General features: G+C 43.4%; 1 long non-coding RNA gene across 1 annotated transcript; it reads left to right on the top strand.

Moving 5' to 3' along the window:
• Window positions 1-3,516: 3,516 nt before the first annotated feature.
• LOC129689103 (uncharacterized) lies at window positions 3,517-11,284 on the top strand. Its single transcript, XR_008722035.1, has 3 exons — window positions 3,517-3,758; window positions 7,521-7,683; window positions 10,889-11,284. It is a non-coding gene; the product is annotated as an uncharacterized LOC129689103 (long non-coding RNA).
• The last annotated feature ends 1,466 nt before the right edge of the window (window positions 11,285-12,750 follow it).

Genomic DNA, 12,750 nt, shown 5'->3' with positions numbered 1-12,750 from the left:
GAGCAAAGGAAGGAGGTGAGAGGGCTGGAAGAGAGAAAGAAAGGGGATGGGGTCATTTCTGGGAAAAGCTGGAGACCTATGATTGAATAAGCTCCTGGGAGAATATTGGGTTGACTCCAGCTGAGTCTCCTAGCAGTAAGAGGATATGAAGATGGAAGTGGCCACCTCCTACATCCAGGCAGGACTTCCAGTGGAGGGACTGGCACATCAACATGCCCACAAAACCTTCGACCCAAAAGTTGCCCTGCCTACAAGATGTGCAGGAATAAAGATGGAGCAGAAATTGATGGAATGGCCAAACAATGACTGGCCCACCTTGAGACCTACCCCATGGGAGAGAGCCAGCCCCTGACACTATTAATGATTCTCTGCTATGCTTGCAGACAGGACCCTAGCATAAATGTCCTCTGAGAGGCCCTACCCAGCAGCTGATAGAAACAGACACCGAGACTCATAGCCAAATATTAAGTGGAGCTTGGGCAGTCCTGTGGAAGAGTTGGAGGGAGGATAGAGGGACCCAGAATGGACAAGAATTCCACAAGGAGACCAACAGTCAACTAACCTAGGCCCATGGGGCTCACAGAGCCTGAACCACAACAAAAGAGCAAGTATGAACTGGACCTAGGCCCCCTACATGTATGTAGCTGATGGGCAGCTTGGTCTTCATGAGGATCCCCTAGAAATTGGGGTAAGGGTTGTCTCTGACTCTGTAGACTGCTTTTGGGTCACTTTCCCCCAGCGGGGCTGCCTTGTCTGGCCTCAGTGGAAGAAGATGTACTTAGTTCTGATGAGAATTGATGTGCTGAGACATGTTGTGGGGGGTAGCTCCCCTTTCCTGAAGAGAAGGGGAAAAGGAAAAGGGGAAGAAGGTGGGAGAGGGAGACCAGGAGGAGAGGAGGGACAGGACTGTGACTGGTATGTAAAGTGAATAAACAAATTAATTAATCAGAAAAAAATCAATTTATTGTTGGTAGAAAATTAGATATAATTCAAATCATCTCAATTCTACCACCCATGGATAACTTCTGTCAGTATTCCTGACATTTTCCATTTATTTTGACTTGGGTTTGATAGCAAAATGATAGATAGATAGATAGATAGATAGATAGATAGATAGATAGATAGATAGATAGATAGATAGATTAGACTGAAAGAGTATGGGCTGGATAGATGGCTTAGTGGTTAAGAGCACTGGCTGCTCCTCCAGAAGACCCAAATTCAGTTCCTAGCACCCACTTAGTGGCTATCAACCATCTGTAACTCCAGTTCCAGAAGATCTGGTGCCCTCTTCTGACCTGGCGTGAGGGCACACACATGCTGCACAGACATACATGCAGATGAAACACCCATTCACATAAAATAAAATTAGTAAAAATATATTTTTTCTAAATAAATAAAACCTATTAGTTACTATGGAACTTTTCAAATAGGTTTACACAAATGTGAAACAATAAAGCTGGGGTTATAGAATACTATTTAGTTTATACTTTTTTCTTTTTCAAAACAGGGTTTCTTCTCCCCTCCCGTGTGTGTGTGTGTGTGTGTGTGTGTGTGTGTGTGTGTGCGCGCGCGCGCACGAGTGCACGCGCCTGGTGGATATTGAACCCAGAACTTCCTGTATTACACCCCTGAGCTACACCCTCTTCATCCATTATATCTTAACATTCAGTATTTCCAAATATACCTTTTCACTTGAGTCCCTTCACAATATTTTGTTTTCTTTGTGGAAAATTATATTTATTTATCTATTTATTGGGGTGGACAGTGAATCTGTACCTATATAGGAGTCAAAAGACAACTTGATTGAGTCAGCTCTCTCTTCCAACATGGGATTGGACACAAGTTAGCTAAGGTTATCTTTACCTTACCTGCTGAGCAAGCTTGTCAACCATCTGAAGATTTTAATGATGCTGCTTTCACCCTTGCAATGTAGAAATTCCACCAGTTATATATCAAATTATGTATCAAACTGAATAATTAGTCACTTCCCTAATTTGTTTTTTGGTTTGGGGGGTCTTTTTTTGGTTTTGGCTTTTCAAGACAGGGTTTCTCTGGGTAGCGCTGGCTGTCCTGGACTTACTTTGTAGGACAGGCTGGCCTCGAACTCAGAGGTCTGCCTGCCTCTGTGATCTGCTGTGATCACAGGTATGTGCCCCTGAACCTGGCCACTTCTCTTATTTTTAATGTCCTCTTTCCAGAGTCTTCCTGCCTCATGGATAACTGTCCAGGTATTCTCTTAGTCTTTTTCTCGTATTCTTTTTATTTTTACATCATGCCTCAGCCTTTGGGGAGATTTCTGTTGTCACCTTTATCTTCTGCATAACTAGCTCCGTTCTCAGATGTACCTATTTAATTTCGTTGACTTCTTTGAAATTTTAGAATTAATTTTGGTAATCAAACTGCCATGATTGCACGCCTAGGAATGCTTAGTTGGGATTATTCCTCTTGACAGGAATTTGTTTTTTATTTATAAACATGTTGTCCTCCTGAATCTCACCAGGGTTTCTAATGAGAATGCATCTAAAGGGCCTTCTTTCTACCATTAAATCACTTTCTCCTAGAGATGGGCAGCTTTGCTGTGCAAGGTTAACTCGTTTTTCAACGGATGATTTTGGCTAATCACCCAGCTCTCTTTGTGCTTTCATGTTCACAAACAGAAGTCAGCTTGCCTTGGGCTTCCACTGGGTTGTGGTTTGGAAGATCTGCTGACTATAGTGTCTGGTATGTGGCACAGAAACAGAAATATGGCTGTTGTATTGAAGGGAAAGTAGTTAATATGGCTAGCAGGTGTGAAGGGTTTTTCCTCCTCCTTTCTTTCTAGAGAGAAGTGAAATTGAAAGATTTTACTGTGTACAGGAAGATGATTGAAAATAAGATTTGTAACAGGAGAGACAGACCAGTATGATGGGAAGCAAGACCCCTCTGACAACAACTCCCCTGGCAAAGACTAGAAGACTGGCCTTTCCCCAAGAGTAGAAGCCTGCATCTCTGTGGGATCCCACAGAACTGAGAGACAGCCACAAAAACATAGGAATAATAAACTGTCCTTTATGTTTGGGACAGGGGCCAGCACTGTCCTGGCAGGCCACTCAGGATCCTGGCCAGATCCCTAACTGCCTTATTACTCAACACCCCAGCATGAGGCCTAGGCCTTTCAGGTCTCCCTCTCATGTCAATTTTTAACAAGCAACGCCTCTGCTTCTTTGCCAGCACTACTGAGGGCTGCAGTCTTGATTCGCCTTGTATAGTATCAGAACTTCTTTTAAAAAGCTGCTTGTGGCAATGCTCAAACACCCTGGAAAAGAGCAAGCATAGAAGATAGGAAAGAATCTTCATGTGCTATCGCCCAGCTTGGCATGGTCCAAGTAAGGGGTACCTGTGTGAAAGTCAGAGGATAACTGTCAGGAGTCAGTTTTCTTCTTCTACATTTTGTAATCATGTATTTATTTGGGGCGTGGGCGGTACGGCACCAGTGCCACAGCCAGGCTGAGAAAGTCAGAGGACAACCTGCAGAAGTGCCCTTTCTCCTTCCACCATGTGGGTATCAGGAACTGAACTCAGGTCTCCAGGCTTGGTGGTACATCAGGAGCCACGTTCCCAGTATCTGCCATGAGCGTGCAGTGGGAATGTGTGTGCTCTGGGCCGTGGGCTAACGGACATACAAAAGATAGGTGCTGGACTACAGGATTACTAAAGATATCTGGTAACTCCCCACGATGGTATCACAGGGCTGCTGCATTCGTTCATAAACACTGAAGGTGAGCAAGCTTAACCATGTGACAGAGAGTTGTTTGTTTTTTAACCTTCTGGTGACTGTGCAGTTTGGAATTGAACCAATGTGTGTGTCCGCAGAGTTTACACTCTAAACTAATTAGAGACAATCTTTAAATTCTGCTCTGAATACCCTTGTTAGACTGATGGTAGTTACCAATGATCTTTGCCACTAAAAATATAAAATGCCCAGTCTTGCTGTGGGTTCAGATTTTAACTTACTTTGACAAGGGATAGGAAATAGGAGCAAACATTTTCCATAGAAAATGATAAGGAAGAAAGGGACAGACTTGTCCAGATTTTGAGACAAGGCAATTTCGGCTCCTCCCTGTGAGGGGACAGGGATTTTCGCTGGGTTGTGGGCAAAGCCTGGGCCCTGCAGGGTCCCTTCAGAGGCAGTTGTGTGGCTGCCCCCAGCCTGCCTGTCAAGGCAAGGGACTTTGAGCAGGGCTGTTACTGGCAGAGAACAAAGAACATGATGACCCTAGAGCCCTGGAAATACAGCCTCTGTTTCCCTGGGAATTTATCCCTTGCTTGTTTCCCTTCCTGGGAATGTGGAGAGGATGTCATGAGTACAATGTTCTCACACAGCCTTTGACTGACCGTGCCCACAGCCTTAACTCGTGATGGAGAGGAACGAGGCCTCCTGTCCAAAGCCGCCATGTTCTCCAAAGCAATTCCTAACAGGCTTTATGTAGATGGGGGTAGAGACAACTTATAGGCCTGGGATATAGCCCTGGGCCCAGCATTTCCAGGACAATGTGTTAGAATGTGTTCTCAATTGCACTTTATAGCAGGTTTAAGGAAAGTGCTCAGCATAAACACGGTGCCAGGGGCACGGCAGTGTGTGCCAAAGGTGTGCTTGACCCAGTCTGTGTTCTTGAGACCAGCCACAGTGATAACAACACAAAATAAGCAAGAAGCAACTGTCAACCTCATCAGCTGTTTAGCAGACAAAGGCGGCTATGACTCCAGAAGATGTTTTTCTTTCATCATCAACAGCAATAAATCACTATATAACCTAACTTTGCTCTTTCTTCATACTCAGGGAAATAAACAAACCTTCGACCTGTCTAAGCCCCATCAGGGAGCCACACTTTTTGACATGTATTTATTGCTCAAGCTCCAATATTGTGATATTTCAGACTTTCCCTCTGCAAAGTCCCTTTACAATTCTTGTTTTCCTGAGGAGAATATTACCAGTTAATCCAAGAAAGCTTGATACAGCTCTCTTAGCTTAAAACTATTCCTGGAATATTCCACACTTTCTCATACTGAAACAGAACTGGGAAGGAGCATGTTGGAGCTTTAGTAGACTTAGGTTAAGGTTCTCAGTAGGTCTGGAGATAGGCAGGATCTGTCACTTTGTGCCTCAGCTATACCTGTAAAATGGGAGCAATAGGTTCCCATTCATAGGTTGGTTGTACGGAGAAGATGCAACATTGAATGTAAAATATATAGCACCTTATCTGTATTCAGGAAGCCCTAAATCAACAGTGTTATTACTCTATACCATGTAAAAACCATTTCTTGAACAGTCAAGAGCGCCTACCATCTCAAGTCTAGCATCTAGCTGACTTGGATTCTAATGCACTTCTTCACCAGCTGCTGTTAACTTTGATACTTAACTCTTTTTTTTTTTCCATTTCAATTCTTTTTCATTAGGAAGCAGTTGGGTTTCTTTTAGTGTTACAGTCATGTGCTTTTTTGGAGCAGACCCTGGTCTAGAGGCACTATATAAAGATACTGGACACGACTCTTCCAGGTGCTAGCCAAGATGCTTCAGGGAGATACCAGGAGCTCAAGTTTCTGAGCTGAAATGGAATAAAAATATCCTTCCTCAGGGTATAATAAGAATGCCAAGGGTAACAGACTAATGGTGCCTTATAAAGTATAAAATGACACAAAAATTAAGACAATCACCTCCTTAAGAGAAATAAGGACTCAATAGAGGAAATAAAATTAGAAAATTTCAAAACTCTGAAAACATGTAAAACATTTAAGACTCTACCTTAGAGTTGGGTGTGGTGGCACACGCTTATGAAATTCTAGCACTCAGGAAGCCGAGGCACCAAGACTTTGAATTGAAGGCCAGCTTGGGATACATAGCAAAACCTTGTTTTTTTTTTTTTTTTAAAAAAAAAAAAAAACAAAACACAAAATCTAGACAGAATGACTGAATTTCATGCATCTATAATAACTCAATTAGTTCATGGTCTTTTGGGAAAGATACCCACAGGGGCACAGACTAACTTTTAGCTAAACTTTACTTCTAAGTGTCAGGCCAAATGTTTTTGTTGCTGTTTGAGGTGGGTGGGGGGCAGTGGTTGAAGAGAACACCTTGACATTTCGTGGGTATTTGGCTACTTGCAAACTTAAGTTGTCTTCCTAATAAACCCTCTCACACAAACAGAAAGATCAGATCTGAAACAAGGTGTCTCACTCACTGCCTCCCTGTTTTGTTCTCTGAAAATAAGTTCATGAACCTATCGATAGAACATAGCATGCTAGTGTTTGAATTTACATTAAAAATTGTTACTAAGCCCAAAATTCATAATTATTTGACTCCTCAAAATTGTTGCTTGTCTCTTTTTCTTGTTCCTTCTTGCTCCTTCTCCTTTGCACTTTAAAGAGTATACATCTTTCCTATTTGAAATTATGAAGTGACTTATGGCTGTAAAAGAATCTGAAAGTTCAAGGTATGAGAAAGGCCATCTCTCTTGCCTAAACCCAATGCTTTGGATGCACAGTTGTGGCTCAGATCCTCTTTCTGTCACATAGTTGTTCTCTGTATTAGTCAGAGCTCTCTATAACAGAATGAAATTATATCACAAAGGAGATTTATTAGCTAGCTTTGCATGATAAGGGATGGAGAGTTCTACATTGGCCTACTGGAAAGACTGAGAACTCAGTAGTTGTTAAGTCGATGAAACTGGGCATTTTGGTGGTCCTGGTTCAGCAATGAAGGCATGGAGGTGTCTCTCAGAGCCACTGGTCTTCAGTCTATACTGAAAGACTGAAGGAACTGAAGTGTGATGTCAGCAAGACTAGAAGCAATGGAGACTGCTTCTCACCAGTGAGAAGGAACATATCAGTGTTCATATCTGTAGCAGTGCCATGTCCCAAGTGTGGGAATTTCCTCTAGAAGAATCTGTCTGTCATAATTTATTCTGAATAATACTTCGTGTCCTACAAAATATTTTCCTTTCTATTTTGGCATCTAAGCATGTGACTTCTGCAGAAGTTGACTCCAGTTCAAACCATCATGTTTGACTTGGAGTAAATAGCACATTCTTCCAGAATGTGCTTCTAATTTTACACAATATCACTGGGGAAGTTATTCTGTGATTAGAACCTCACTTCCCAGACAGGGAAACACCAGCTCTTCAAGACTGCCTCCGTCAGCCCCAGTGCACACTTGAGAGTCCACAGAGGAACACAAAACCAGCCAGTGTGGTCTTCCTGTGCTCCCTGTGGCCCTAGTCAATACACATGCCCTGGAACTGTGTGGTGCTATCTTGTGACTATTGCCTTTCCTGTTGGCACCTCCTCCTCTATATTCAGTGTCTGTTCTTTGAATGAAAGATGAATGCTCACCTACCACTCACAGTAGACTCTCAAATGTTTGCATAAGATTTTAAAGATGAAAACCAAGATATTGGTTCTTTGAACTACTTCATATTCACAAAGTCCCCTTGCTCCCAGAAAGAATAATGTCCATGTGAAGGCTGCTTAACTTTCCCTGTCAGGTTGGCGATCAAGGAGCAGAATGAGTCATCAAGGTTACAGATGTGTTCACTGGAATCAGGCTGCTCTCTTCAGTTCTGGATCCTACACCACACAAGGACATCGGTACACTCTGCTACACTCTCTCACTCTGGAGACCCAGAGAAGACCATCCAGAGGAAGGAGGTGGGAAAACTTCACTACCAAGAAACCTGGCAGGAGCAATAGTGCTGGGTCGCCTCTGTCCTTGGAGTGCATGTACAAATATTTAAGACTGGCTTAGGGGCAAAGATGAGGTGGTTCCTATCTGCCTGTAACTACAGCTCTAGAGGACTAATGGCCGCCTTCTGACCTCCACAGGCACAGGAACACACACACACACACACACACACACACACACACACACACACACACACGGCTTGAGAACAAGGGCCAGCCAACCTCAGTGTAAGTATGGAAAACTGAAAAGCTATGAAAAGCTCATCGCTGTGGGTCAAGCCTGGCATGGTGGCTCACTACCTATAATTCCAATACCTAGGAGACTGACCCAGGAAGATTGCTATGAGCTTGAGGCCAGCCTGGGATATACAGTGAATACTAGGCTAGTCTTGACTACAGAATGAGTCAGCACTCCCATATTAATTTATATGTATAATTTATATATAATAAGCCAATATTTCAAGTACTGAAAGAAAAATATTGTCTATACATTATATAAATGCATATGTGTATATATAAATGCATATATATTGATATGCAGCCCTACGGTATGCTAGACAAAGAAAAGAAAAGAATATCAGAGTGGTTCTAACTAAGCTCCATACACCCAGAAAGCTACAGGAAGTGTTGAACATGTTAAGTGGAAATGCTGATGGTACATTTAAAAGATGCAGTGGACTTTCTGAAACGAAAATTATAGTATTGAAATTAAAAGTACACTGCATTGGGCTAAAAGCAGATTACATGGTATAGAGAACAGTAGCAAATTCAATGACAAGGCAAACAATTAAAAAATAAACAAACATAGCAGGAAGACACACTCCAAAGTAAAATAGCCTTCCGGGCACAGCAGCACATACCAGATTCAGATAGCAGTGTTCAGGAGGCTGAGGCAGGAAGAGCACAGGCTAGACAACAGTCTGCCCTACAAAGGAGCTCCCTTGTGCAGCAAAACACGAACTCAAAAAAGCTAGCTAAGTAACAGAGCAGCTGAACCATGGGAAGCAGCTGCACCCTGATAGCCATGCAATCGAAGTCTCCAAAAGGTAGGGGAAAGACGAAGAAATCACATCTGTGACACGGCTAAAAGAAACTTAGAGGTTCGTCTAGCACAAGGCACATGGAGAAATTACAGCAAGACATTGCACAGCCAAATTTCTAAAACTAAATATGTAAGATAAAAATTCTTAAAATCAGCCACAGAAGAAGTAAAGATGTTTATATTCAGAGGACCAGTTAGTAATTATTTTAACTATGTTTTGCTGTTGTTATTGGAGACAATGCAAGTAAAAAAAAAAATATGAAGCAATATTTGAAGTACTGAAAAAAAAATTGTTTCCACCCTGGGCAATAAAATATGTCAACAGTAAAAGTGAAGCTGGACATAGGATGCACACACGCACTCAGGAGGCAGAGGCAGGGGCGTGGCAAGGTCAAGCTAAGCCTGCAGGGCTTAGATGCTGCTTCTAAAGAGCATGGCCTGCAGGGCAAGCTGCGTGGACACCTGATGAGCCATGGCATGCCTGTGGAGGTCAGAAGGCAAATGTCAAAAGCTGGTTCTCTCCTTCCGAGGTGGGATCTGGGGATCAAATTCAGGCTCCCAGGCTATGGCTTACGTGGAAAACTCGGCTTACGTGGAAAACGCTTTTACTGATTGGGCCACCTGACTGGCCCTGAAATTACAGACTTTAAGCTGTTGTTTACTTTATAGCAATTACACTCTGTCGAGGCTATGGAAATTAATAATGAGAGAAAGGGAATAAATGGCTACTTGGTCAAGGCATATAAAGTAATGAACAGAATAAGAGGTACAGGCAAAGTCAAACCAACAATAAACACGCTTTAGAAGCATAGATACACCAGTGTAACAGGGCATACCTTTAATCCTAGCACTTAGGAGACAGAGGCTGGCAGGTCTTCATGAGTAGATGCAGGAACATGCCTGTGAGTTCAACGCCATTCTGGTCTACAAAGTGAGTTCCAGGCAAGCCAGGGCTATGTAGAGAGACCCTATCTCAAAAGACAAGCAAAAACCAAAACAAAACAGAAATGAAGATATCAAAACGATACTGAATCCCACTATTTTATTCTTGAATGTACATATATAAAAATAAAGTTTAAAGAGAAGTAAAAACTACCAACTGCCATTAAATATAAGGAATGTGATTGGTGCATTAAAGGACAGGACTGAGACATATCCGATATACAAAACAACAGCAACAATGACAAAGACATGAAACCAATGATAAAGTTGAGAGGCAGGAGGAGGCCAGGACCAACAGAGAGCAGCAAATACACATTAAGTAGAGCAGAGACAACAAAATAGCCCTGCTTCCTAAAAATTAAATTTTTAATAAAACAACCATTTGTCTTAGATAAGCATTAAAACTTGGGGTACATGGGCTAAAGAGATGACTCAGAGCGTAATTCACCTTGTCCCACAGGCATGGGGACCTGGTTTCAGATCCCTGACTTCCCTTTAAGTGCCAGGTCCACATGGTGGCCCACGCAATGCCATTCCCCAAGAAGTAAGAACCAGATCCCTGGAGCAAGCTGGCTAGCTTGAGTGGCTGAACTGATGACCTCTGGGTTCAAGTGAGGAACCACGCCTCAAAAGGCAACGTGGAGAGCAACGGAACCCACCTGATGCCAGCCTCTGGCCGCCACGTACACTCTCACACAAGCGTCTTCTCACCTGCACACACACATGAGCACGTACCCAGCTTCGGAAACACGCACCAGCACCCGCACTATACACATACATACACATGCAAAAAAATAACTGAGGTAGTGAGCACACAAATGGTGGTCCAAAAGGGGGGGTTTGAGTTGATTTTTAAATCATCAAGATATTCTAATTAACAGTTTTTCAAATGTATATTGCCATACCTGGAAATTCCTCAAGTGCTATGGCTTGCTTAGAGGGCACAGTTAAGCAGCATTACGATGATTTTAATCTCTAATCACTAAGACTAATTACTGACTCTAAGAAGATACATATATTGAGAGTCTCTGGGGACAAATTACAGCTGTGGTGGAGCCATCTGCTACATTAGTGAATTATATTTTGGAAAACACTCACAGTATTAGTTTAAGGTCATTATCTTGATTGGTGGCCATGAGATTCAACAAACCTTGCCTAAGAGTCACATCTGCTCTCTTCCCTGTGCAGGGGTGGGATTTCCGGACACCGGACTTGTGTGCTGTTGTGGCAGGACAGACGGACAGGAAACAGGATGTGGGCATGAAAGGGGAAAGGTGCTCTTCAGCTCGGAATCTGGGTGAAGCCTCTCAACAGCTGAGAATCAAGAATTACAACACTGTCCGTGGCATCCATTTAAGGCCTTGTACTCACCTGTAAACCTACAGTTTTTAGGATCTCTCTCACCAGAAACCACACACAGTAAAAGACGGGTCCTCAACCCCCTGTGCCACCGAGCTGGCTCCTGGTGGTGTCTTATCAGAACCCGATGTGTAGCCACCACGAGGACTCTTGAAACACAGCTCTTCTTTCATCAGCCCATACCTGGGTTCTCAGGTGTGCCTCACTCTTCCCTGGGTGCCTGCCTTTCTGCTTTTAATAAATTCCAGCTCTGGCTCGTATTGGCTCATCCTGAAATTCCTTCCTGCATGGAAATGGAAGCCCTGGATCCAGCTTTTCTCTGAGTGGTTGTCTATGAAAAAAAAAAAAAAAAAAATCAGGCTTCTGGTGACAGTGTGAAGCTGTCACTTGTTCTCATGCCTGCCTTAGAGTTTCCACCAGAGGGAGCTGGAAGGTGAGTCCTATCTTGGATGTCTTGAAGGGTTCTCTATAAAATACTAAAACCCAGTTTGTACTTACTGTTTGGTACCAACGAGGGGATAGTAAGAGATGGGGTTCGCAAGCCTAAGTTCCTTGGTCATCACAATCACCCAAGGCTTGCCTGAAGCTTTTAACTCTGTAGTCTGTGACAGGTGCCAGAATCATTAAAAAAAAAAAAAATGTTTGCCTAGTGCTGTGGGGATAGGGGAGAATCATTCTCTCTAATTCACTTGATCCTCTAGCTCTTGGCTGTTGCTCTTTCCATCTTGGGGGCAGTATACAAGCAGATTTAGAAGGAGGAAAGGGAAGGGAGAAATGATATAAATACAATCTTTTTTAAAAAAATTAAAAAGGAAGAGAGGGAAAGACACAAGTTCTCGGAACTGCTTGAATGCTGAGCTCAACTCAAAGCATGGGTGTGAGCCTGGCCGGCAGCCCTTAGCAGTTTCCAGCTGAGCGGCCCTAGCCGCCTCACTGAAAACATACAGCATCCGATGAAGCAGCTGCTGGTTAAATTTAGCCTTGGTAAACTAAGGCCTTAGCTGGGTGCTGGAAGCATTGGGGTGTGTGAGTGGGTGGGTGGATGGATGGTTGGATGGATGGATGGACGGACGGACTGATGGATGGATGGGGCAGGTGTGATGGCCTGGGCTACTTCGGCCAGTGTGATGGTGATGGAGATACCTGGAGGGGTGAGTTGGGGAGCTCTCCTCTCTCAGTGGCCACCAGCCTGGCACAGCCCTTTGGCAGATGCCAACTTGGCATATGTCCTAGGGAAGCATGAAGAAACAAAGAAAAGGAACTCTGGGGACAGTAAAGAGCGGCAAAGCAATGCCCCTAAGAAAACTGCAGTGGTAGGTTACTCAGTAATCACATCAGCTGAGTACGATCTTGCACGGGGTCCACAGACTCTCCATGTGACCCTCTGGCCTAGCTGTGTGTCACAGGCCACCTCAGGTCCTTTATGTCCTCATCAATCCAATCTGCTTCCTCAGGGAACTGTTAGAATGTGAACAACAGCGGGCTTTAAGTTTTCTTGGCTAACTCAGTTATTGTCACTGAACCTGGAAGGGGTGGGGGACAGAGGGACAGGTAAAATATAGTCAGCATGAATCAGCTAATGAAGAGAGTGTCTCTTGTGTTAATACACTGAGAATCAAATAAATGATACATGCATGGAATAACTATAGCTAAATGTTAAGAAATTGTCTTCCCTGTTTGGTTAGATGAGA

Source organism: Psammomys obesus, unplaced genomic scaffold (assembly GCF_907164565.1).
Source record: "Psammomys obesus unplaced genomic scaffold, mPsaObe1.curated_primary_1811, whole genome shotgun sequence".
Classification (NCBI taxonomy): Eukaryota; Metazoa; Chordata; class Mammalia; order Rodentia; family Muridae; genus Psammomys; species Psammomys obesus.
This window is presented reverse-complemented; position numbering and strand designations above follow the sequence as displayed.